Consider the following 27,765-nt stretch of genomic DNA (forward strand, 5'->3'; position numbering starts at 1 on the left):
GAGAGGGGAAGGTAGGTGGGGAGGTAGGTGGGTGGGGGGGGGGATGAAATGGAATGATGTGAGAAGCTAAGAGGTGATACGTGGAAGAGGCAAAGGGCTGAAGAAGAAGGAATCTGATAGGAGAGGACAATTGGAATAAAGGGAGGTGATGGGCAGGTTGTGGGGGTGGGGAAGGTGTATTGGGGGAGTAAAAAGGAGGGGGGGAAGAGGAGTAAAGGGGGGGGAAGAGGAGTAAAAGGGGGGGGGAATGCTCCAGCATTTCGTGTTTTTTTTTCTCACGTCATCTCCTTTAATCCCCACCCACCTACCTTCCCCCCTCACCTGGAATCACCTAACACCTGCCAGCTTGTGCTCCTCCCCCTCCCCTCTCCTTTTCATTTCTGGCTTCTGCCCTCTTCTTTTCCAGTCCTGATGAAGGGCCTTGACCTGAAATGTCGACTGTTTACTTCTCTCCATGGATGCTGTCTGAACTGCTGAGTTCCTTCAGCATTTTGTATGTATTGCTCCAGATTCCAGCACCTGCAGAATCTTGTGTCTTCATTGACCTGGCATTTTTTTAAAGGAAGTTAAATATATCTAGATAGCTTATATGGAGAAACGAAGGATTTGTTTTCTAGGATTTTATATTGAAAATAGTGAGCAGAGCCAGACATTTCTTTGTTCCTTTTCCTACTGAACACTACGCAAAAAAATGCATTTCACTGTGTGTTTCGATGTACATGTGACTAATAAAGATCTTATCAAAAGATAGCAGTTATGTGGTAGGAAGTTGGGAGAATATACCAGTGGAAGACTTATCTGTCTTTAGCACTGCTCTGAGAATTCTTACTTTTACAATCCTTTTCACCTATAATATTTGTTTTAGTGTGAACTATTTTTTTATCAATGAGGTAGCAAAATTTATTTTTCTTTGACCTTTCATCTTTCATGCAGTCTGTGGATAAAACAGAGTGGGAAGATGAGGAGAAAAAAAATCTCTGATGTACTTTATTTAATTAATCATTTGGCTTCACAATGATCAAAAAACCAAATGTCCTTGAGATGAATATATTGTTGCACCGTTACTCAAGATATCCAATCCCATGCTGACCATATCCTCAATACACACTCATACCTCATTCCTCTCTGCTAAACTCATCAGTGGTGCAATTAATAGTTACTGATAACAATAATTAACAATTTAGACATCAATATTCTCATAACTTATGTATTGTGGCAAACCAATAGCATACTTTCTTATTACACTCTTATGACTTTGTATAGTTATTTTAAAATTATTCTATTATGGCTTTAGCCTGAACATAATCATCTGATACTGTGATCTACCATTTCTAAGAATAGAGATGAGACTTCAGTGAGCAGGCAGGTCATATGATGTAATGGTCTGTAATCTTGTGCTAAAATGGTAACTGATAGTTATGTGGCATGCTATTCCATTCAGATCAAGAGTATGGATGTGCTTCATCTTGTTGGAGATGTGATCTGCTTACGAAAATCGTCCTTTGGCTGTAAATCCAAGTTCAAAGTTCTGGAAGGGAGCCCAGATTCTCGATGAATTATCTAGGGAATGTATTCATTGAATAGATTTATGTATCAACTTGATGAATGTTCGAACAAAATCTTCTTGCTTCATATCTATTTATCATAGTGACTGAGATCTGCAGTGATGAAGTCACTTATTGAATCTGGTTTTAAAAGCTAAGATCCAGGAGTGAAAGACAAATGGTAGCATTTTTACACATTCACTAGATTTATTTTCACTGTATACTTAGAGTCATCATGAAGATTGTCCTCACTATTAGCCTGCAATACTATTTATAGATAAAGTTAAGCGTGACTTTGTCCCAACTCGATTGCAGCACCCTTTGTTGAATCAGTTTGATAATATGATGAAAATACTGGAGGTACTCAGCACTGATTAGGAATAACTAGAAAGACCCGTGTATGGATGAACATATATTGGCAAGTAAAATCAAAGAAAATGTTGCGTTTTTTAAAAAAAAACATAAGCAAAGAAGTCCTATGAGAGATCAAAACCATTGAATGTTTGTGAAAATTGTGGAACTAGAAGACGTATCTATACTTTGATGTAACTTCACAGGAGGATGATACAAACATAAATATTAAGGGTATATTGTAAATAATTTATAGACAACATATTAATGGGCCTAGCATCTTTAACAGTGGATAACTCTACAAAATTACACCTGGGTCTACCATGATCAAATTAAGTAGCAGAGCAGACTTTAGGCGTTGAGTGACTTATCTAATTCTAATTAACACTTTTGTAAATCACCAAGTCAGGATAAAATGTACAGTCTCTTAGAGGAAGCAAGAGATGAAATGGCACAGATTCTGACTATCATTGTCCAATGCTTTTTGGCTACAGGTTTGGAGAACTGGAAAGCAGCTCATTGCAGTACCATTGTTTATGATAGGAGAAAGGGATGGATCAGATACTGATAGGACAGCCAGCTTCACTGGCTGGAAAGGTGCGAGGCGCAGCTTAAATCAACATCTGGAACAGCTCAGGTTGATCAAGGACAGTTATGTCTAAATCACTTGATTGAAATTTGGGGGGGGGGGGGTAACTTGGTGCGCCGATGAGTGTGGCGGTCCATCGTGAATTTTAGCAAGGGTTTGACAAATTTCCATGATGAGGAAAGTATGACTCTGTAGGAATCCAAGTGAAAATGGCAAGTTGGATTAAAAATTCAGTAGGGGAAATGGGAAAGCTGAGTGCAGTGGGATTCCACAGGATATAGCACTACATTGACTGTATCCTGTGATATATTTAAGGCTTGGACTCGAGCATAAGGCCCATGATTAAGAATTTTCCAAATGATAGCAAAAATTGGCAGGGTGATCAATGGTGAAGAAGTAAGTTCTAGGCCACAGGAAGGTATTGATATACTGGTTACAAATCATATTCAATCTGGAGTGGTAATGTATTTGGGGAGCAAACAAGGCATGAGAATGCAACATGAAAGGAAGGAGAATGGGGACAAAGGAACAGTGCCACATTGGAATACGTGTTCACAGGTACTTGAAGTTAGTGGGATGAGGAATTAAGGTGGATAAGAAGACGTTTGGAACACTTGGCTTCATTGGCTGACAAACAGCAGGGAGATCTTGCTAGAACTGTACACTAGAGAGAGAGCAACACACAAAATACTGAAGGAACTCAGCAGGTCAGGCAGCATCAGTGGAGGTAAATGAACAGTCAATGTTTCAGCTCATGACCCTTCATCAGGACTGGAAAGAAGGGAGATAGCCAGTGGAGCAAGAGCCAGCAGGTGGTAGGTGGATCCAGGTGAGGAAGGGGGAAGAGTAGGAATGCTGTAAGAAGCTGGGAGGTGATGGGTAGAAGTGACAAAGGGCTGAAGAAGATGGAATCTGATTGGAGAGGACAGTGGACCATGGAATTAAGGGAAGGAAGTAGTGAGGAGGGAAACTGGTGGGAGGAATGTGTGGGTGATGGGCAGATCGAGAGGGAAGGGAAAGAGATGGGGGGACAGGGGCCAGTTGGATAATGGAAAAAAAGTTTTGTGGGGCGGGGGGAGTGGAGTGGTTACTGGAAGTTGGAGAAATTGATGTTCATGCATCAGGTTGGAGACTACCAAGGCAGAATATGAGGTGCTGTTCCCGTACACTAGTTAGGCCACAGTCAGAGTGCTATATGCTTGTGTGGATGCAAGGAAGTTCCCAGGAATGGAGTAGTTTTGTGGAGACACTGACCTGCCTGAGGTTTCTTTCTTGGAAAGAATAGAAATGTAGGAGAGGATTAACTAAGTTGTTCAAAATGATTAAAGATCCCAATAAGAAGGATCAATTTTTCTTTGCAGAGAAATTGATAACCAGTGAACATAGATCTAAGTTAATCAGTAAATGAATCATGGAGAAAATATAGGAGATAGGAATAACCTCAGTAACTCCATATTCCATTCTTGGCTGCTATGGACCCTGTGGTTAGAATGTTGTCATCTGCTTGTAAATTGCAATGCTTTTTTATATATTTCAATATAACTTTACTGTGTCCAACAGTCTTATTGGATTTGTAATCCCAATAATGAGAGTTCAGGGCCGATGTGTTACCATAAGGGTGAAAACTAAGGACAGCAAGTCCTAGGAACACTGGCTAGATAATGGGAGGAAAAAAGAAAGCATACGGCAGAACAGAAAATGGGGGCGGCCCTTCAAAAGTATGGTTCGTTCAGGGGTCACTTAAATAAGAATTTTGGAGGACAAAGAGGGGCATGAAAATATCACTGACTGACAATATTAAGGAAAATCCTGAAATATTTTGTACATGTGTTTAGGATGAAAGGGTGACTTGGGGCCGTGGACTTCAGTAAGGAGTTTGAGGTCCCACATGAGAGAATGGTACAAGACAGGTTGGCAAATTGGATCCAAAATTGGCTTGGTTATAGGAATCAGAGGGTCATGGTGGAGGGTTGTTTCTATGATTGGAATCTTGTGTACTACAGGGACAGGTGCCAGGACAGTTATTGTTTGTTATATACCTTAACAATTTATATACTGTATCATGTTGGAAGTATGATTTAGTCAGTTTACAGATGACATGACAACTGGCGTTGTTGATAGTGAGGAGGGTAGTCTTGGCTACAGGATGATATTTATTAGTTGGTAAGATGGGTAGAGTAATGACAGATAGCATTTAATCCTGATGTGCAAAGTAATGCACTTTGGGAGTACTAGTAAGAGTTGGACATATATAATTTCTTATTCATGAATCACAAAAAGTTAGCATGCAGGTACAGCAAGTACTCAAGGGCAAATGGCATTCTTGCCTTTATTGCAAAGGGGTTGGAGAATAATGAGGGGTGATCTTACTGAAACATGTAAGATCCGATGGGGGCATGATCAGGTAGATGTGACAATGTTTTCACTAGTGAGAGAATTTCAAACAAGGGGACGGAGTTTCAAGATAAAGGGCTGTTCATTTAAAGCTGAGGTAAGAATAAATTTATCATAAATTTATCATAGAGGGTGGTGAATCTTAGTTCTCTATCCCAGAGAGTTGTGAAGGTTTGCTCATTTTATGTATTCATTGTATGTATCCATTTTAGAAAGATCCCATTACTCTATGGCAATAAGTAGATTGGCACTACATGCAAAAAATTTTTAAAACTGTTTTTAAAGTTATAAAACAACTGATCTTACAGCTACGTGTACCTTAATATTCCAGCACCTCACAGTGTAAGCAAAAATCAAACTCATTTTTAATCATGAAATAATACTGGTTATCACTGGCATCCCATGTAGCAAAATAGTTCTCTATTTTGTTTCAAAACCTTGACTCAAATACTGAGAACTGTCTTGACTCTTTATTTTTCCATCCCCTTGTCCAGTCCCTTTCCACTTGCATCTGTGGCACCTCAGAAGCCATCAGCCACTTTGATAGTTTCCTATTTCCTGTTCCCACGTGGCTCATCTTTCTTGGATACATGGAACAATTCTTATTTTGGTCCTATTCAGCAGCACCCTCCCCTCCGCAACCACCCCCCCCCCCCCACCCCACTCCCCCTCCAGCCCAAAACTCTTTTCATTACAGTGATGACTGCATTGGCGGTGCTGCTTGCACTTGCACAGAACTCAAACTTCATTACTTTTGCTCCCAATTTCCACCCTGCTCTTACTTTTCACATGGTCCATTTCTGACTCATCCCCTCGCTCTTTGATGTCTGCCTCCATCTTTGGGGGGGGGGGGGGAGGTTAATGACCAATATCCATTATAAACTCACTGACTTCCACAGGTATCTTGACTGCACCTCTTTCCATCCTACTTCCTGTGAGACTCTATTCTGTTTTCCTAGCATCTGCATTTGTTCTGATTTCCACACCTTTTTAAGATGCCATCCTTTTTCCTTAACTGTGGCTCTCCCTCTACTTTAGCTGACAGAACTCTCAATCATGACTACTCTATTTCCCACACTTCTGTTCTCATCCCCTCTCCTCCTAACCAGAACAAGGATAGGGCTCCCCTTAATCCTCGCCTTCTATCCCCCAGCTTCCAATTTTGGTTTGCAACCTTTCATAGACATTCCCTCAATTTTCTCATTATCTGCAACTTAAAACATGCTTGTTTTCTCTTTTTCAGATCTGATGATGGGAGTCCATGACCTGAAATGTCAAGTCTGTTTAGTTCCCCACTGATGATGTTTGACCCACTGAGCACCTTCAGCATAATCTTTTGTTTTGGATTTCCTGTATCTGCCATTTTTTGTTTGGATAAGAGTAGTTACAAAATTCACATCAGAGAACATCTTAAGATGCAATGGAATCAGTCTTAAAGAAAGTAAACATTCAAATTGTGTTCTTGTGCAGAAAATAAACTTGTCTCTCTTCTCCCCCCCCCCCCTTCCTAATATTTGACTGTAAACTTTGAGGAGCCATCAGATTGTATTTAAATGTAATTCTCAAGTTCTGTTGAAATGTGAGTGGCAGGAAATAAGATCTGATTAATGACAGGAGTTTGCCATTCTGCCTTCCAACAACTGTTTATTTCTGATGGCTTCAACTAATCTGAGATAAAACCATGAAAATAATAGAATACCATGGTAAGAGAAACAGTTAAGGTTTCGGGTCAAGGACAGGGAACATTTGCATTTTTTTTATTTCCAACAAATCTGATTGGATTATCTCTAATGCTAAGGATCAGGAAATAGATATATTTTCTTACTAGACATGCTCATGATTAAATCTATGCTGCAATAATTCTTGGATTAGCTCACAGAAAAGGTGCACTCCTGGATGGGAGGCTTGGATATTCTACAGCACAGACCAAGGCATAGCCCTTCCACTGTGAACTCCAGCCTTTGCAGAGAGTTGAAATCACAGAAGATGTAGGTTGGGAAGAAGTTTGTGGTGTTGGTTGGGTGGAGGTTTTTTCAGGGAGTGGTGCAAATAATTGGTAGGGGTTTAGAGAGATGGTAGGGAGGACCCAAGAACCTCAGCAGTGAGAGTTAGAACATTGGCAGCAAGGCTATGAGACAACTGGTAATTTGGAAGGTTAAAAATTACATTCGTCTTTTGAAAAGTGGATACCCTGGGCTTCCAATAGAATGGCCCAAGTTGGGTTGTGCACTTTTAACTAACATTGAAGCAGGCCTCATCCCTCTGGTTAATATGAGTTAAGACCTACATCAGTATTCTTGCAGGCCTCCAAAGCATGAAAGAACTTTGGGCAAGTGACATCAAATGAGCTTTCAAGTCCATTTGATGTCATTGCACATTCCCAGTGTCCATTAAGGGCAACGATTTAAGACATGGTTTTTTGCTCTGATCTGATAATGGATCTCAAAGCACAAAAGTTTGCACACTTGCAACATTATTACAAAAGTAAATAAATATGACAATGTTTTTTATGATGAAGGAACTAAGTTTAATTTCTGATCTTACAGAAAATTCATGAACACTCATATTTGTGGTGTATCTACAGAGTGTGAATGTACCAGTGTGTCACGTGATATGACTGAGTACATGGTTGAACCAGCCACTGCTAGTTGAGTGTCTTCTGCTAGCACAGCTATGTGTGGTTTGTAGGTCTATCTATGTTACTTGCTCTGCTAAGTAGCAACATGAGCTACATGAACACTACATTGGTAATGACTTTGAGATATTGATGATTGTGGAAGTGGCAAGGCAGTAATTTGAGTGTGAGGTAAAAGAGAACAAGATCCCCTGCAGCAGTGATGATGGCAGCCAAAGGCCATAGTAGAAATGTTGGGGAGATCAAGAAGAATGAGAGACCTCAGCCATTTTCTCAATACATGGAACAAGAACAGGTGGCCCTGAGAGAGCACACATGTTATTTTATTATAGGCCAGATGTGCATAGGAATATTTCCCTCTGAGGTAGAGCAAAATGGTGTTGGGCATCGATGTAGAACTTTAAAGTTATGGGGGAAGGTAGACTGTTGGGTTGCCATGAGACAGTGAGGTCCAGTTATGTATCGTGTTTATAAAACAGCCTACTAGCCATCATGGGCTTTAATTGGATTAAAGCATTTCAGAGTAAACAGATCCAGGAGCCACATGTAGCTTAAGCTGAGAGGTGTACAGGCCCTGCCAAAACGGACTATATGTCAGGCGAGCTTGATAAGCACCAAGAAGTCTAGAGTTCGCAGATATTGCAAGACAGGCTGCAGCTCAAACAGGGTGGCAGTGGTGAAAGGGAAACTGGTGACTACTGTTTTACTACCTGAGAAGGTGATAAGATATAGTTTGGGATAAGGATAAACACGGAAGTAGATGTGAAGATTGAGGTATGTGTGGCTTATTGCACTGGTAACATTACTGCTCCAGAACTAGCTGCACCTCAAGCCAAGATGCTCCAGTACAGTTATAAGACAGCATCTATCTGCCAAAGTGAAAAATTGCCCATATGCCCTGTTAACAAAAAACAGGACAAACCCAATCTAGTTAGTCACTGCCCAAACGGTCTATTCTCGATCATTAGCAAAACGATGAAAGCCATTCAACAGTGATATTAAATAGTGCTTACTCGCAAATAACCCACTTACTGATCCCCAGGATCAGTCGGCTCCAGACCTCATCACAGCCTTGTTCAAACAAGGATCAAAGAGCTGAAGTTGAGGGGTAAGGTGAGAGTGACTAATCTTGATGTGAAAGGTGCATTTGTCTGAGTGTGGTATCAAGTTCCCTGGTAAAACTGAAGTCGGTGGGCATCAAAGGGAAAAAAAACTCTAATGGCTGGAATAAAGGAAGATAAGTGTGGTTGTTAGAGGTCAGTTGTCCCAGTCCTAGGACATTTCTGCAGGCATTCCTCAGGGCAATGTCCTAGACCCACTCATCTTCAGCTGCTTCATCAATGACCTTCCTTTCAACATAAGGTCAGAAGTGAAGATGATTGCACAGTTCCATTTTTGACTTTTCAGAAAAAGAAGCAGTCCATTCCTGCATGCAGCAAGGCCTAGCCAACATTCAGGCATGGGCTGATGGGTGACGATTAACATTCATGTTACATAATTACCATATAGTGACCATTTCAGCAAGGGAGAGACTAACCACCTACCCTTGCCATTCAATGGCATTACCATTAAGTCCCCCACTGACAATTTCCTGGGGTCACCTGGCTACACACATGGATGCAAGAGCAGATCAGAGGCTGGATATCCTGTGGCAATGATTCACCACTGGAGATCCTCAGGCCTTTCTACCATCCACAAGGCACAAGTCAGGACTGTGACGGGATACATAAAACTGTGATAATCTGCTATCCGATTATTCAGAAATCCTGACTGTTTCGCATCTGGCTCACCAGGTAATGTTTCCTGCACTTCCTTCCACATACCAGGGTTCCACTTCCTGTGCTCCCTTTAAACTTGCCTGGTTCATAGAACAGTACAGCACAGGAACAGATCCTTTGGCCCATGATGTCTGTGCTGAACATGATGCCAAATTAAACTAAATCTCTGCTGCCTGCACAAGACCCATATTCCTCCATTCCCTGCATATTCATGTGTCCATCTAAAAGCCTCTTAAACACCACTCTTATATTCTCCTTTAAATTTTCACCCTCTCACCTTATATGCATGTCCTCTAGTATTTGACGTTTCTACCCTGGGAGAAAGATTCTGTCTGACTGCCTACCCTGTTTATGCCTCACATAATTTCATAAACTTTTATCAAGTCTCCTATCAGCCTCCAATGCGCCAGAGAAAACAACCCAACTTTGTCCAACCTCTCCTTACAGCTCATACCCTCTAATCCAGACAGCAACCTGGTAAAACTCTTCTGTATCCTTTCCAAAGCTTCCACATCCTTCTTGCAATGACCAGAATTGCACACAATACCCCAGGTACTAACCAACATTTCATATCGCTGCAACATGACTTCCTTACTCTTATACTCAGTGCTTCAACCAATGAAGGCAAGCATGCCATAAACCTTCTTTACCACCTATCTACTTGTATGGCCACTTTTGGGGAGCTATGGACTTGGACCCCCAGATCCCTCTGTACATCAATGCTGTGAAGGGTCCTGCCATTAATTGTATACTTTCCCCTTTTATTTGACCTCCCAAAGTGCAACACTTCACACTTGCCCAGATGAAACTCCATCTGCCATTTCTCCGCCCATATCTGTAAGTGATCTATATCCTGCTGTATCATTTGATAGTCTTCTTCACTATCCACAACTCCACTAATCTTTGTGTTACCTGCAAACCTACTAACCCCCTCCCCCTACATCTGCATTTTAATCCAAGCCATTTTTATACATCACAAACAACAGAGGCCCCAGCACTGATCCCCGTAGAACACCAGTGGTCATAGACCTCTGGCCAGAATAACACCCTTCCACAACCACCCTCTGTCTTTTATGGGCAAGCCAATTCTGAATCCAAACTACCAAGTCACAGTGGATTCTATGCATCTTAATCTTCTGGATCAGCCTACCATGAGGGACCTTGTCAGATGCCTTACTCCAGGTCACCAGAAAATTTTTTATAACACTGCCTGTTTTCTTCAAAAAAAAGAAATAAAATTTAGAAATCCAGTGGTCTGGAAAATCTGCAAGTCAGTCATCACTACAGTCCCAAATATGCCGGATTAATGGGGGTTTCAGTGTAGTTTCCATTTGCCTGGATGAGTGCAATGCCAACAATTCTCAAGAAGCTTGACACCATCTAGGACAAAGCAGCCTGCTTGAATCATTCCTTTCCATTCATTTATTCCATTCACCTCTGCGCACAATTGCTACAGTTTGGACCATCTTAAAAATAAACAGCAGTTACTCACACAGGCTACTCCAACAGCACCTCTCAAGCCCAAGACTTCTACCACTAAGAGGGACAAAGGTAGCAGGCGCATGTGAATATCACAGCCTGTGCACATCCTATCTTGGAAATATATACCGGTTCTTCATTGTCACTAGATCTAAGTCCTTGAACTCCCTGTCCAATGCACTGTGGAGAGCACCTTCACTAGAAGAACTGTAAGCAGTTCAAGAAAGTGGCTCGCCACTACTTTCTCAAGGGTAATTAATGACAGGCAATAAATGATGGCCTCAGCAGTGATGTCCAGATCCAGAAACTGAATCCTCCATGTAGACAATTGTTCATATGGGTTTGTTAATTTTTCTTTGAAGAGGAAACAGTGTATGTATTATGTATGTATCTTTTCAGTAATTGGTACCCAGAAAGTTTAAACATTATCTTTGAAAGATGGATGCCTTGGATTCCCAATGAAGTGACCCAACTAGAGTTGTGCTCTTTAACTAACACTGAAGCAGGCCTTAGCCCTCTGGTTAATATGAGTTAAGACCTACATCAGTATTCTAGCAGACCTCTAATGCATGAAAGAACTTTGGGCAGGTGATATCAAATAAGCTTTGAAGTCCATTTGATGCCACTGCACATTCCTAGTATCCATTAAGGGCAACAATTTCAGCTGTGGTGTTTGCTTTTACCTGAAAATCATCATCCAAGCACAAAATTTGCACACCCCTGATAATGTCATATTTATCCAGTTTTGTAACAAGCTTTTTTGTGATGAAGGAGCCAATTGAGTTTAATTTATGTTACAGAAAATTCAAGAATATTAATCATACCTGTGGTATGAATGTACCTGTAAGAAACCATGTATTTTAATATCCAGTGCTACCAGCCAATGCTGTTTGTTGACTGTTGGCTCCTTCAATAAAGGAATTTTAGTAGTTCTATGTACTCTGTTTATATTTTCTTATGACAGAGAAGGAAGCCATTAGGCCTGTTGAGTATAAGTAATCTATTCTCTCTTACACCAACTCCATTTACATTAGGAGTAATTTATAGTAACCAATTAATTTACCAACTATCCTTACCAAACAGCAATGCAAAAGAGTCTATTGATGTATACTATTGAACACGAGGATTCTCATTGCAATAGCTTTAGAAACAGTGATCACAACTCCTTAGGTTTTATGATATCTATGAATAAGGATAAGTATGGATCTTGCAGGAAAGTATTAAATTGAAGGAGGGAAAATTATGAGTATTAGGCAGGAGCAAGGGAGAGTTCATAGGGAACAGCTGTTTTTTGGGCAAGTCCACATCTGACATGGAGGTTGTTTAAAGACCAACCGCACAGAATACAGGACTGGTATGTTCCAGTAAGAAGGAAGGACAAGGATGGCAAGGTAAGGGAAACTTGAATGATGAGAGAGGCTATGAAAAGGAAGCATATGTAAGGATTAGGAAGCTAAAATTGAACAAGGCCCTTGAGGAATATAAAGAAGCCAGAAAAGAACTCAAGAAGGGGATTAGGAGAGCCAAGGGGGGGCCCATGAAAAGTCTTGGCAAGTAGGATTAAAGAGAATCCCAAGGCATTCTATAAATGTATCCAGAGCAAGAGGGTAACTGGGGAGGGGGTAGGACTACTCAAGGATAAAGGAGGGAACATGTGTTTGGAGGCAGAGGATGTGGGTGAGGTCCAAAATGAGTACTTTGCATCAGTATTCACCAAGGAGAAGGACATGGAGGATAGTGAGAGCAGTGTGGGGCATGCTTATATGCTAGTGCATTTTGATATAAAGAAGTGGTGTTGGGTCTCCTGAAGAATGTTAAGGTGGATAAGTCCCTAGGGTCTGATGGGATATAGCCCAGTTTCTTAAGAGAGGCAAGAGATGAGATTGCTGGGGCCTTGACCAAAATCTTTGTGTCCTCTCTAGCCACAGGCAAGGTCCCAGAGGACTAACAAGTAGTTAATGTTGTTCCTTTGTTCAAGAAGGGAAAGAGCAATAATCCTGGAAATTATAGATCAGTGAGTCCAATGTCAGTGGTAGGGAAGCTATTGGAGAGGATTCTTAATGATAGGATTTATGAGTATTTGGAAAAGCATAGCCTAATTAGGGACAGTCAGCCTGGCTTGGTGTCATGTTTTACCAACTTGATTGAGATTTTTGATGAGGTGATGAAGGTAGAGCAGTGGATGTTGTCTACATGGATTTTAGTAAGGCATTTGACAAAGGCCCTCATGGTAGGTTCATCCAGAAGGGATCCATGGTGACACAGCCATTTGAATTCAAAATTGGCTTGCCCATAGAAGACAGAGGGTACTGGTGGAAGGGTGTTATTCTGGCTGGAGGTCCATGACTACTGGTATTCTGCAGGGTATTATGTAAATCACTTGAATGAAAATGTGAATGGGTGGGTTAGTAAATTTGCAGATAACACAAAGATTGGTGGTGTTGTGGATAGTCAAAGGATACAGCAGAACATAGATCAGTTACAGATATTGGAGGAGAAATGGCAGATGGAGTTTAATCTGGGCAAATGTGAGATGTTGCACTCTGGGAGATCAACTGTAAAGGGGAAGTGCAAAGTTAATGGCAGAACCCTTAACAGCATTGATATACAGAGGGAGGGATCTTGGGCTCAAATTCCATAGCTCCCTGAAAGTGGCTGCACAAGTTGATAGGGTGGTAAAGGCGGTGTATGGCATACTTGCCTTTATTAGTTGAGGCATTGAGTTCGAGAATCAGGAAGTTATGTTACAGCCTTATAAAACTTATATGATGCTATGTGTCTATGATGCTGCTGCAAGTAAGTTTTTCATTGCACCTGTGTGTGCATGTGCTTCTGCATATGACAGTAAACTCAACTTTATAAAACACTGGTTAGGCTGCACCTGGAGTATTACATTCAATTCTGTTGCTCCATTATGGGAATAATGTGGAGGCTCTGGAGAGGGTGCAGTAGAGGTTTACCAGATGCTGCCTGGATTAGAGGGCAGGTGCTATGAGGAGAGGTTGGATAAACTAGGGCTGTTTTCTCTGGAATAGTGAGGCTGATGGGAGACCTGATAGAAGTTTACTAAATCATGAGAGGAACAGATAGAGCAGACAGCTGGTATCTTTTCCCCCAGGGTTGAAATATCTAATACTAGAGTTCATGTATTTAAGGTGAGGGGGTGCAAAGGAGATGTGTGGGGCAAGTTTTTTTTACACATAGAGTGATGAGTGCCTGGAATGTGCTGCTAGGGGTGGTTGTGGAGGCAAGTACAATAAAGGCGTTTAAGAGGCTCTTGGATAGGCACGTTGATATGCAGAGAATGGAGGGATATGGACCATGTGCGTGCAGAAGGAATTATTTAAATTAGGTGTTATTAGCTTAATTAGTTCGGCGCAACATCGTGGGCCGAAAGGACCTGTTCCTGTGCTGTTCTGTTATTTGTTCTATCAAACGAGGCTCAGATATAATCGTTATGTAGAAGTGAAAAGTTCCTGCTGCGGCAACATGGGATGCCACTTTGATACAAAATGAAACATCGCTTCAATTTACTTAGAAACTTTAAAAAAGTGAATACTTTCGAAGAAAATTAGGAACAGAAGAAATCTCTACACACTTCTGCTAAATTAAACTCCAAAAATGGGGATTTTCTCTACATTGTGTATTACTTTTGATCTTTAAAACCAGTAAAGGCGCCTTTTGTTTGAGCCAGAAAAGCAGTAACCACATTGGCTACTAATTTAAAGTTAGTATTGACATTACCTCACTCGTATCCATTCATCCACAAATTCTACTTCCTCTTTAAGTTCACCTGGCACAAACTTAATGGGTATGTCATTATTTTCTTTTTGTATATAAACTCTGCTGAAGCTAACAGCATTATAAGTCAGTCCGACTGAGTACTCTGATGACCCAACAGGGTATTACAGTGGCTATCAGGGACTGCTGCACTTTGGAAGGAAGGGGGTGGGATTGGAACCTGGCTGGTTGCGGGGCAGCCGGAGTCAGGTGGTGAGGCGGCCCAATGAACGTCGCTGCTGAGGCAGGGGGTGGGCTGCGCGGTGTGATGATTGACTTGTCCCAGTTCGCAGGGGGTCGCTAAGTACCGCAACCGGGCGTGTTTGAGTTTTGTTCAATCTTCCCGCAGCCGCCACCTCGCCAGGTACGTGGATTTTGTACTTTTAATCTGGGTTTTGGTCGCGGCCATGTCCCGAGAACCCGGGAAAACAAGGCGACGGCATTTAAACTTGAGTCGGGAAAGCAAACTGGAAATTTTCTTCCATTATGCAGCCAATGAGATCAACTTGTTGCTGAACAGAGCCCAAGTGCAGGGAAGGAGGGCAGGTTCAGGGACTTTCTGATGAAAGGCAAACGCTGAGCTCAAAAGTAGAAATGACTGAATATTTCACAGACTTTATCCTGTCGTCTAATCGATGAAAGTTAAAAGCCATTGAACTTCCTGTTTGATGCCTTTTATTTTGCTTTGTTCATTGTTATAACATATTGGTTGTGGTTTTTATGTATTAAATACCTAACTAAGTTATGTTCTTACTTTCGTGTTGCATTAATGGTAAAAGTGACGGTACATTTGCACTTTTAATATCATCGAAACATTAGAACCACGTAGCTTGCATTCTCCAGCGGTTAGTTGAACTGGCATTTGTCATGTGCTTTTATTTCACTTTGTTTACTTTCTGCTGACCTAAGCTAGTTTCCCTACACACATAACAAGGGAATACATTTTTTTCCAGTAGAAAGACATTCGTACATCACTTTTTCTTTAACTACCGGATGTCCTGAAGCATATTATGGAGGTGTGAATACAGGAGCAATGTACATCTGCAACAGCCACAAGAAATAGGTCCTCTACCAAACCTGTCTCCGACTGCACCACACTGCCCTTTGATAATGATGGTTCATTGGCAAGATCCTGAAAATTGTAGACGCCTTCCCCTATCTCATGAGCCATCTACTTGCAGCAGTGATCCTTGTCCTTCTGAAATCAGGACTAACTACAGCATGTTTATCAATGCACTGGAAACATACTGCCGAAATTCATTGGCAGAGTAAATAACCTAGAGTTGATGTCCTCTTCAAATGCTAGCATCCCCAGTACTGGGGTCCTTGTTACACACAACTATGTTGAGCAGGCCACGTGGCTTACATGCCCCATGCCAGGCCCCCAAAACAAAAACTCTATTCCAAGTTCTGTTGTGGGTGGAGGTTACCAGGCAGATGGAGAAAAAGATTCAACAATGTGTCCAACCCTCCTTGAAGAAATGAAGCATCCCCACTGACTCCTATGACCACACAAAGTGGAGAAGGAACACGTGGGATGGCATTGAGAATCTTAAGGCTGTGCTTTGGGAATACACAGAGGCTCTGTGTAAGCAGCAGAAGGGTCACAATCACATTAACTACCAACCTGTCAGCCACTGCCTGCTCCATCAGTGCAAGGGTCTGCAATTTCCGTATTGGCCTCGTAACAATAAAACATGCCATTTAAAATGTCTTTTCTAAATGTTCCAATAATTCTGCAACTAATCAAGACATTATTCTAATCTTTCACACAATTGGACCTTTACAGCAGGATGCTTCAATGGCAACTATTCTACAATACCTATGATTGTACTTTACGCAGAACGTAGAACAGTACAGTACAGGAACAGGCCCTTCGGCCTCCAAAGTCTGTGCTGAACACAATGCCAAATTAAACTAATTCTCTTCTGCCTGTACATGATCCATATCCCTCTATTCCTTGCATGTTCATATGTCTTATCTAACAGCTTCCTAAATGCCACTATTGTATGTGCTTCCACCACTCACCGTGGCAGCATGTTCCAGGCACGTACCACTCTCTGTTTCTTATTAAAAAAAACATTTTCCCTGCACATCTCCTTTTGAACTTTCCCCCTCTCACCTTAAATGCATGTCCTCTAGTACTTGACATTTCTACACTGGGAAAATGATTCTGACTGTCCACCCTATCTATGTCTCTCATCATCGTAATCGATCCGGTCTCCCCTCAGCCTCTGACACTCCAGAGAAAACAGCCCAAGCTTGTCCAACCTCTCCCTCTAGCTCATACCCTCCAATCCAGACAGCATCCTAGTAAACCTCTTCTGTATCCTTTCCAAAGCCTCCATGTCTTCTGTAATAGGGTGACCAGAATTGCATACAATACTCCATGTGTACCAAAGTTTTATACAGCTACAACATGACTTGCTGACTCTTGTACTCAATGCCCCAACCAATGAAGGCAGGTATGCCATATATCTTCTTTACCATCCTATCTACTCTCATGACCACTTTCAGAGAGCTATGGACTTGGACCCCAAGATCCCTCTGAACATCAATGCTGTTCTGGGTCCTGCCATTATCTGTATACTTTTTAAACCCACACCCCACCCCACCCTCCTCCCCCAACCTTGCAATAGACCTCACAAAGTGTAACACATCATACTTGCTTGGATTAAGCACCATCTGCCATTTCTCTGTCAAAGGATACAGCAGGATGCCTTGTAACATATCTGTAACTGATCTATATTCTGCTGTATCCTTTGACAGTCCTCTACGCTGTCCACAACTCCACCAATCTGTGTATTGTCTGCAAACTTACTAACCTGTTCATCTACATTTTCATCCAAGTCATTTATATATACCACAGACATCAGAAGCCCCAGCACTGATCCCTGTGTAACATCACTGGTCACAGACCTCCAGCCAGAATAACACCCATCCAACACTACCCTCTGTCTTCTATGGGCAAGCCAATTCTGAATCAAAACTACCAAGTCACTGTGGATCCCATGCATCTTAACCTTCTGGATCAGTCTACCATGAGGGACCTTGTCAAATGCCTTACTAAAATTCATGTGGCCAACATCCACTGCCCTACCCTCACCAATTACCTTCATCACCTCCTCAAAAAAAAAATCAAGTTTGTAAGACATGAGCTGCCCTTCACTAAGCCATGCTGACTTTCCCTAATCAGGCCCTGTTTTTCCAAATGTGCATATATCCTACTTCCAAGAATCCTCTCCATTAGTTTCTCTACCACTGATGTGAGGCTCACTGGACTTTAATTTCCTGGATTATCCCTAATTCCCTTCCTGAACAAAGGAACAACATTGGCTACTCCCTAGTCCTTTGGGACCTTGCCTGTTGCTAGCCCCAGCAATCTCCTTTCTGGATTCTTTCAATAACCTGAGATACATCCCTTCGGGCCCTGGGGATTTAAACACCCTGATGCCCTTCAAAAGACCCAGCACCACTTCCTTCCTGATCTCAAAATGCTCTAGCACATTAGCATGCCCCACACTGCTCTCATTATCCTCCATGTCCTTCTCGATGAATACTGATGCAAAGTACTCTCATTTAGTACCTCTCCCACATCCTCTGATTCCAAGCATAAATTCCCTCCTTCACCCTGGAGTGGTCCTGTCCTCTTGCACTTGATATATGTATAGAATACCTTGGGATTCTCTTTTAATCCTATTTGCTAAGGACTTTTCATGGCCCCTGCTGGCTTTCTTAACCCCTTTCTTGAGTTCTTTTCCGGCTTCCTTGTGTTCCTCAAGGGCCCTGTTCCAAACTGAATTCCTTTAATTATGTTGCCCTATTGTCCATTCTAATAATCAAGGATTTGGTATTTCAGTTATTATTTTTCATTCTGACACTTTTGCTGTGTTGGACCAATTTTATTAATGAGCATCCTCCGAAAATAATTGACTTAAAATTTGTGCTAACTGCACATCTTATCTGTAAAACATTTTGCATCTAGCATACATTTTTCTGTTTGTCGCACTTCCGATTGACGTCAGTTAAGTCATCAGTGTATTATGCTATTCATGCTTGCGTTAACCTTCAACCTTCAGTAATGCTGATTTGGTTCCTTGTAAGTGAGTATTGGCTTCAGTCTGAAAACTGGTGATCAGAAGCTCAACTGTAATATCCTCCACTTGCCAACACTCAGCTCTACATTGAGTTAGAAAATATAATTAAGAGCTAATGCAATACATTTCACAATTTTGCTTGTTCTCCGCTTGTAATTTCCTCCCCAAATCCACTTTTTTTGTTTTTTGCTTTTTTCCCTCATTAAGTGCCTGTTGCATGTTGCTTCTTTTCATGATTCTTATTTTTTCCACAAAAAGCTGTAATTTGAAGCCATTTTTGCCTTGTCTTATGTTTCTGGTTAAATTGACTATCCTACCCCTACTTGTTTATCTTCACAATCCTGCTCATTGCTATGATTGACCCCATTGTTAGGTGTGGACACTCCTCCCCCCAACATCCCTATCTTTTTTTCCCCCCAAGAAGACAGCCATTTACAAGTTTCCTAGTCTCTGGGCAGCCAGTGTGTCCCGGAGAAACAGCCAAATGGCACAGTCCATAAACCATTTCTTTTGTAACATTATCTCAAAACCGTTCCAGGCTGTTCCCAGGTAATGAGCGTGTTCTGTTTTTATAGACATCCATCCATAAATCAGAAAAAGCACAAAATCACTTAAACTCATCTCCAAAGTACTGTAATAAATGGCATGAAAAGCATGCAAGTCTGATTTTTTTAAAAAAGAAGCAATTACTAAAAGTATAGAGAGAGGAAACTAGTTCTGCTGAACGAACATATGTATGTACATTGGGCTCTAAATTCAGCAGCACTGTGAGAGCTCGTTTTTATGTAGGGGCTGTCCATAAGTTGAGTGTTCGTTACCTGGACATGGCCTGTACTTGGCATCAGTAATAAAATTCTTTCAATGGCTTTTTTTAACAAACCACCCCATCCCCTTTGAAACTTTGGATAAACTGCCTGCTTTAACAAAACATTTTCAGTTTTAGTGACAGGGGCCTCCCCAAATTTCTTGAGGCCATTTAGGAAATCCTGTTCTGCACCAGTCCCTTCAGAGCTCCCAGATGGACGTTAGAGATATGCCATTCTGATGAAGACCAGGGGAGAGATCCCTGGTGTTAACAACTTTTATCGTCATAAATGACCCTGTTTGTTATTTCACTGCTGTTTGTGGAAGCTTCCTGTATGTAAGTCAGCTACTATGTTTCCTGCATTGACTATGCTTCAAAAAGGTTTGCTGTAATACATGTTGGGAGGTCCAGAGATGGTGAAGGATGTTATTAATGCAAACATTTATTAATGCAAGTTCATTAATTGACAAGATTTCCCTGCACTTATGAAAGAAATGTCATTGTGAATCGATGGCCTTCGTTGATCTGGTGGCTTTCCACCCCTCAAATATGCATGAGTGCCAACCCTCGACTCATCCCACCTTCCGGAATCACTAAGCTCAAGACATGAATCCCACGTCCACTCCCATTATAACTATAATCTGCTACGTACATAAGCTGCAAGCACCTCTTTGTCCTTTTCTTCTGTTTGTTAATCTTTTTAAAAGGATCGTAGCTAAACAAGGAACATATGAATTAGAATAAGTAACATTAAGATTATTCATTTAAAATTTTCATGTAATCCATCAGATACTATTAGTGCCAGAACACTGTACAATAAGAATTTTGGTTATTTGTCCATTTTATGTAAGTGACCCTGACAATTTTAACTTTCTGAAGGACACTAACTTAAAAACAGTAGGTCAAAAGGAGATATGTTTTCTTTGTTAAAAGTCTTATACTTGGTATTGCATAATACCTACTTGGCATAATTATCACAATCTGTCCAACATTTTTTCCATCGAATCAAAACATAATAGCTAATTGGGAATGAATAAGGAATTATGATAATGCTAAATGATTCTGAGTAAATGGTAGTGGATCTGTGTCATAGGACTAATCTGCTGAACATGGCACATGTGAAATTCAAATTCAATAGATAATCTAAAATTTGGGAAGAAACACAATTGGACTAAATAATGGTGACCACAATAATTACTGTATTGTTATAAAAATTGCATTTAATTCACTAATGTGCTTCAGAGGAGGAAATCATCTGTTCTTACACCATCTGGTCTACATGCGACTCCAGATTCACCCCGTCTGGTTGACTTTTAAATGCCTTCTGACCTAATCAGCCATTCCCACTATGTTCAAGCAGAGAGAAAATAAACCATATAGGCCATTTGATATTGACGCAGGCATTGAATGCTGACAGGGAAAAGTCCAGTCAAAATATTGAAGTCCTTGTTTCTAAACTGGAAGAGCCATTGCACAGACAGGCAAGAACCGAACATTGTCACATTCACAGAATCGTACCTAACAAATAATGTGCCAGACTCCTGCGTATGTTCTGTCCCACCAGCAGGATGAACCAAGTGAGATGGTGGTACATTGATATACAGGTGGAAAGGAGTAGCCCTGGAGTCCTCAAACTTGACTCCTAACCCAATGAAGTCTCATGGTATCAGGTCAAACATAGACAAGAAAACCTTCAACTGATAAATCAGTGCTCTCTACATTGAACAATATTTGGAAAAAACATTGTAAGTAGCAAGGGCGCAGAATGTCCATCACCAAGAGTAGCTTGATGGCACCACCATTGACCGAGGTGGCTAAGTCCTGGTGGATATAACTGCCAGACTGCATCTGTGGAAGATAATGAGTGAACCTAGTTGATAATATTGTTACCAATCTACTTCTGATAATGCATCTGTCAATGATAGCATTGATAGAATTGACCACTGCACTGTCCTTGTGGAAACAGTCCTGTCTTCACACCGAGGATATCCACCTTGTGTTCAGTGGCACTGCAATTGTGCTAAATGGGATAGACTTAAAACAGACAAGCTAATAAAATGATAACATTTATGCAAACTAAATTGATCACTTGGTAATCATGGCCATTGCACCTTTGGTCTTTGTCCATAAAATGAACAAATTTGCTGTAACTATCAGCTACTATACCATGATTAGGTTAGAATTGCTTGTCAGAAGAAGCTAGTTTCAATAGCTAAGGACCTGTGGGTTGGTAGGTTAATCGACCACTGCAAATTGCTCCTAGTGTATAGATGAATAATAGAATTTGGTAGGCGAGTGGGGTGGGGGCTGCGGAGGGAACATTAATGGGAATATGAGTAGAATAGAATGGGTTAGGATAGTGTAAAATTATGCACTTGATGATCAGCTTGGACTGATGGGCCAAAGGGTTTTCTCCAAGCTGTGTCTCTAACTGACTCAAGTTGTTTTTGTTTAACATTGGATATTAAGTATTTTTGTTACACACTGGCATGTTGATTTTCATTATTTCAGTTATGCAGACTATTGGAAAGTTATGATGAACAAATGTCAGTCAATTATTGCAGTGCAACTTCGTGGAACTGCTTTGTTGCTTGATTACTTGATTATTCTAATCTGATTGTTGAAGGAAAATGTGAATGTAAACACTAAAGAAGATGATATCATTTTAAATTTGCAGATTCAGTTGCAACAAATTCAAGTTGACTAACAATTTTATCAGTTTACTTAGTGACAGCCATGGAGACAGCAGGTTAACTAATTAGAAATTACTAGTGAGCAGAAAAAAAAGTCCATGTTCTTAAGTAGATCTACAATACAATTTTCCTCACCTTAGCGTAACCTTGTTGACGTTCCTGTTGTCGGTGCCTCCTTATGTAGCATGATATTCTCATCCTGAGATGCAAGGAGAAGTTCAAGCCTGTAATAGAATTTGAGTGCCTAGTCTAAACTGAGTGAAATCTACACTTGATGAGTTCATCACAAGGAAAAGATGAGGCAATGGATCTTCCTCAGAATCAGGTTTATTATCACTGACATATGCCGTGAAATTTGTTGTTTTGTGGCAGCGGTATAGTGCAAGACATAAAGACACAAGCTGGTTTGAGATTTATTTGTTATATTTTTTACTCATGACACTATTACTGTTCATACAGTATACCCAATTTAAACTGGTGCAGTGCCCTCTATGCAGGGTGGGCTACAGGGAAAAAAAGAACTGGAAGCTTGCTCTCTGCATATCGCGATTTCGAAGTTCTGAGATAAAATTCTACTGTGTATTGCATAACAATGTTGCACCACACAACAGAATTTTTGGCCTCTACTGTTTAATAAAATAATACTAGGCCTCAAGTAATCATAAATTAAATAAAATTCGTCAAGATGAATAGGATTAGCTACAGGAGAATTTAAATATATTTGCGAGTCAGGCAGACGGATAGCAGGTGAATTTCAATGTGGATGAAGTCCTTCATAAAGGTTCCAACAAAATATTTACTTAAATGGATAGATGGAATAAATGGTTTCGTGGCTAAGTTTGCGGATGACACCGAGATAGGGGGAGGAGTAGGGAGTATTGAAGAGATAGGAAGGTTGCAGAGGGACCTAGACAGTTTAGGAGAATGGGCAAGGAAATGGCAGATGAGATTCAATGTAGGGAAATGTGCAGTTGTACACTTTGGAAGCAGAAATAAGCGGGCAGATTATTATCTAGGAGGAGAGAAAATCCAAAGCACGGAAGTACAAAGGGACTTGGGGGTACTCGTGCAGGATACCTTAAAGGTTAACCACCAGGTCGGATCGGTGGTAAAGAAAGCGAATGCTATGTTGGCATTCATTTCGAGAGGTATAGTGTATAAAAGTAAGGAAGTGTTAATGAGGCTCTACGGGGCACTAGTGAGGCCTCATTTGGAATATTGTGTGCCGTTTTGGGCCCCACATCTTAGGAAGGATGTGTTGACGTTGGACAGGGTTCAGAGGAGATTTACGAGGATGATTCCAGGAATGAAAGGGCTTAAGTATGAGGAGCGTTTGTCGGCTCTTGGACTGTACTTGCTGGAGTACAGAAGAATGAGAGGGGACCTCATAGCGACATTTAAAATATTGATAGGAAAGGACAGAGTAAATGTGGCTAGGCTGCTTCCCTTGGTGGGTGAGTCCAGGACCAGAGGGCACAATCTTAGAATTAGAGGGTACAGTTTCAAAACAGAGATGAGGAAAAATTTCTTTAGCCAGAGGGTGGTGAATTTGTGGAACTCCTTGCCACGTACAGCAGTGGAAGCCAGATCAGTGGGGGTGTTCAAGGAGGAGATAGATAGATATCTAAATAGTCAAGATATCAAGGGATATGGGGATAAGGCTGGTAGTTGGGATTAGAATAGTTTTTTTTCTTCTTCCCCCATTCCCCATTTCTCATTTCTATTTCCCTTTCCTTGGAGCAGACTCGATGGGCCGAATGGCGTGCTTCTGCTCCCTTGTCTTGTGATCTTGTGAAAATATTGTTCATAAAATTGATATTCTGTAGGGATCCTGACTGAAATAAAACTGATGCTATTGCAACAATGCTTGGTGGCAGTGAGTAAAGCAAACAAGGTGTTCGGATGCATTTCAAGGTTGCTATTGAGATGAAACAGTGAAGTAATCCTGTCATTTTATAATTCACACATTTCTGCTAGCCATAAATACAAATCCTATTTTTAGCAATTGAGAGAATACAGAAGGAAACATCCACAATAATTGAGGGAATGAAGGGACTGAATTATGAAAGGCAAATACATGTAAAAAAAAGATGTTCTCATTAGAAAAATGATGGATGAGAGGTGATTTGATTGTTATTAAGATTCTAACGGAACTACATAATGTAGACAGTGCTGAGTTGTTTCACCTTGTCAGTTATAGATGGATTGAAGGAGATTAATTTCTCCATTATTCTTGTAACTTGTGACTACCAGGGTAATGGAAGATAATCTATCTGGACATTTCACCTATATTTCTCTGAGAAAGTCTGAATTTCTGCTCACAAATGCAGGACAAAAACATCTAAGTTGAAATAATGTATTTTTGAACTTGTGGCAGAATCTCAGACTGGGGAAGGAGAAAGATCATGATGATTTGCACTAAATAGTGATAGATATTTAAGTAAAATGCTTTTTAAAATTAAATTAGTGCACATGACTGAAATGATGTTAGTCCAGAGCTACTAGTGGTCACATCAGTAATTTCTATTAATCAACACTGATTCAATAACATCAAGTTTCAGTCCAGAGACTTGTACAAGAATCTAGCTTGATATTCTGTGGAGGGAATTCTGTGTTTATGGCCGTGCCATTTTTCAGATGAGATGTTAAAATAAAATCAGTCTCTTGTGGATGTAAAAGATTGCTTTGCATATTTCTGAGAGAAGCAGGGGAATTACCACTGAGATTACCAATGTTTATTCCAAAAAATACTAAAAATATATATTTCCTTATCTTCATATTTGCATTTTTGGGCCTAGCAATAGATTTCAAAGTCAGTAGCATGTGACTTGTGGTAGGACATGCAGATGGTGGTGTTATGTGCCTGCTTCCTTGACATCCTCTGTAAACACCCAGGAAGCTGAACCCAATATAAGAAAAAGTAGTTTCCTTGATTGGCATCAAGTTTAATATTCACTTCCTCCGCAATCAATGCAGTGTCTGCATTGTACTATCTACAAGATTCCAAGATCGCTTTGACACCTTGAATCCATGACTTGTACCATCTAGGACAAGAGCTGCAGATGCAAGCAATCACCATCTTCTTCAGGTTCCTGACACATCACACACCACGAAAAAAAAACCTGCAGATGCTGGAAATCTGGAATGAAAACAGAATGCTGGCAAAATCAGTATATCAGGCAGCATCTGTGGAAAGAGAAAAGGTCAATGTTTTGGTCTGTGACCTTTTTGTTAGAACATCACAGACCACCCAGACTTGATAACTAGCTCTTCATATGAGAACAAACAAAGCATGACATGTATTTTTTGGACCTTTAGGACTTGGGTATTTCTGTCAATGCCTGCATTTATTCTCCATCTCAGCTAAGGGTGTTGGAAGTGAGCCATGTTCTTGCATTCTAGCACTAGTCCTTCACTCTCACTGGGTCAATATTCCTAGACCTAGGACAGTCCACAAGTCAGGGTCCTAAACTGGAGCAGGGCTAATTTTGGGGGAATTAGGCAGGATCTAGCAGAGGTTGATTGGGTGAATCTGTGTGAAGGGAAAGGAACAAATGACAAGTGGGAGGCTTTTAAGAGCCTGATATCAAGAGTCCAGGGGCAGCATGTTCCTGTTAGGGTGAAGGGTAAAACTAGCAACTTTATGGAACCTTGGCTGATGAGAGATATTGTGGCTCTGGTCAAGAAAAAGAAGGAATCATACTCTGGGTTTAGGAGGTCTGGGACGGGTGAATCCCTTGATGACTATAGAAAGATTAAGAATACCCTTGAGGGAAATCAAGAGTGCAAAGACGGTAAGAGATGGATCTGAAGGAAAATCCTAAGAGGTTTTATAGCTATATTAAGAGTAAAAGGGTGGCCATGGAGAGTGTAGGTCCTCTTAGAGATCAGCAGGGCCACCTTTGTCTTGAGCCACAGGAGTTGGGTGGGATTTATAACAAATATCTCTCCTCAGTGTTTACTTTGGAGAAAATCATGGTTGCTCAAGAAATAAGGGAAATGAGTGGTGATGTTTTGGATGGTGTTTGTATTACCAGGGAGGAGGTATTTGCAGCCTTACATCACATTAAGGGGGATAAATCCTCTGGGCCTGACTGAGTACATCCTTGAATTTTGTGGGAGGCTAGAGAAGAAATTGCGGAAAGAGATATTTGCTTCATTGTTAGCCACTGGTGAAGTTCTCAAAGACTGGAAGGTGGCTAATGTTGTTCTATAGCATGATTTTCACACTCTCTTGTATTCTTTACCTTGAAGAATAAAGATGTGCAGGCAGGCAGACAGAGCAGAGAACCCCGGAGGCTGTTCCCCTCAGTAACAAGTTTTCTGCGTTGGAAGCTGTTGAGGGGGATGACCTGCAGGGGCTTAGCTGCAGTTACCAGGTCTCTGGCACTGGGACTGGTACTGCTGCTCAGAAGGGAAGGGTGGGAAAGAGATATGCGGTAGTGATAGGGGACTCGATAGTCAGGGAAACAGATAGGAGGTTCTGTGGCAGTGAGCATGAATCCCGGATGGTATGTTGCCTCCCAGGTGCCAGGGTCCGGGATGTCACTGATCGGGTCCACAGGATTCTTAAGCGGGAGGGAGATCAGCCAGAAGTTGTGGTCCATATTGGCACTAACGACATAGGTAGGAAGGGGGATGAGGTCCTGAAGAGTGAGTTCAGGGAGCTAGGCAGAAAATTGAGGAACACAACCTCAAGGGTAGCAATCTCGGGATTGCTGCCAGTGCCACGTGATAGTGAAGGCAGGAATAGGAGGAGGTGGCAGACAAATGCGTGGCTGAGAAGCTGGTGCAGGAGGGAGGGTTTTAGATTTCTGGATCATTGGGATCTCTTCTCGGGAAGGTGGGACCTGTACAGAGAGGACGGGTTACACCCGAACCAGAAGGGGGCCAATATCCTTGTGGCGAGATTTGCTAGGGTGGTTCGGGAGGGTTTAAACTAGTTTGTGAGGGGGAAGGGAACCGGAGGAGTAGGTCAGAGGAAGAAGGGAATGAGGAAAAGTTAGATCAAACAGGTAGAGAGGATTTGGGGAAGGAGAAGCAGAATACAGGCTATAAAAGTAGTAAGGTAGATGGACTGAAGTGTGCTTACTTAAATGCAAGAAGTGTCAGGAATAAGGGGGATGAACTGAGGGCTTGGATAAGTATTGGGGACTATGATATTGTGGCTATTACTGAGACGTGGCTGATGTCAGGAGAGGAGTGGATATTGAATATTCCTGGTTTTCGGTGTTTTAAGAGGGATAGGGAAGGGGGGAGAAGAGGAGGAGGGGTGGCGATACTGGTCAGGGACACTGTTATGGCTGTGGAAAAGATGGATGTTGTAGAAGGTTCATCTCTAGAGTCCGTATGGGTGGAATTAAGGAAGAAGAAAGAAGCAGTTACTCTACTAGGAGTATTCTATAGGCTCCCCGGTAGCAGTAGAGATATAGAGGAGCAGATTGGCAGGCAGTGTTTGGAGAGAAGCAAAAATAACAGGGTTGTTATAATGGGAGACTTCAACTTCCCAAATATAGACTGGAACCTGCTTAGTGCCAAAGGTTTAGATGGGACGGAATTTGTTAAATGTGTCCAGGAGGGATTCCTGACGCAGTATGTTGACAGGCCGAATAGAGGGAAT

General features: G+C 41.4%; 1 protein-coding gene across 1 annotated transcript in view; it reads left to right on the forward strand.

The window, feature by feature from the left end:
- Positions 1–14,778: 14,778 nt before the first annotated feature.
- The window catches only part of LOC127576097 (probable tRNA methyltransferase 9B), a 32,303-nt gene continuing 19,316 nt past the window's right edge, over positions 14,779–27,765 (forward strand). The window contains exon 1 of the mRNA XM_052026482.1: positions 14,779–14,914. The gene's annotated coding sequence lies outside the window, so the exon portion shown is untranslated. The remainder of the gene's footprint in view (positions 14,915–27,765) is intronic.

This window comes from Pristis pectinata, chromosome 11 (genome assembly GCF_009764475.1).
Source record: "Pristis pectinata isolate sPriPec2 chromosome 11, sPriPec2.1.pri, whole genome shotgun sequence".
NCBI lineage: Eukaryota > Metazoa > Chordata > Chondrichthyes > Rhinopristiformes > Pristidae > Pristis > Pristis pectinata.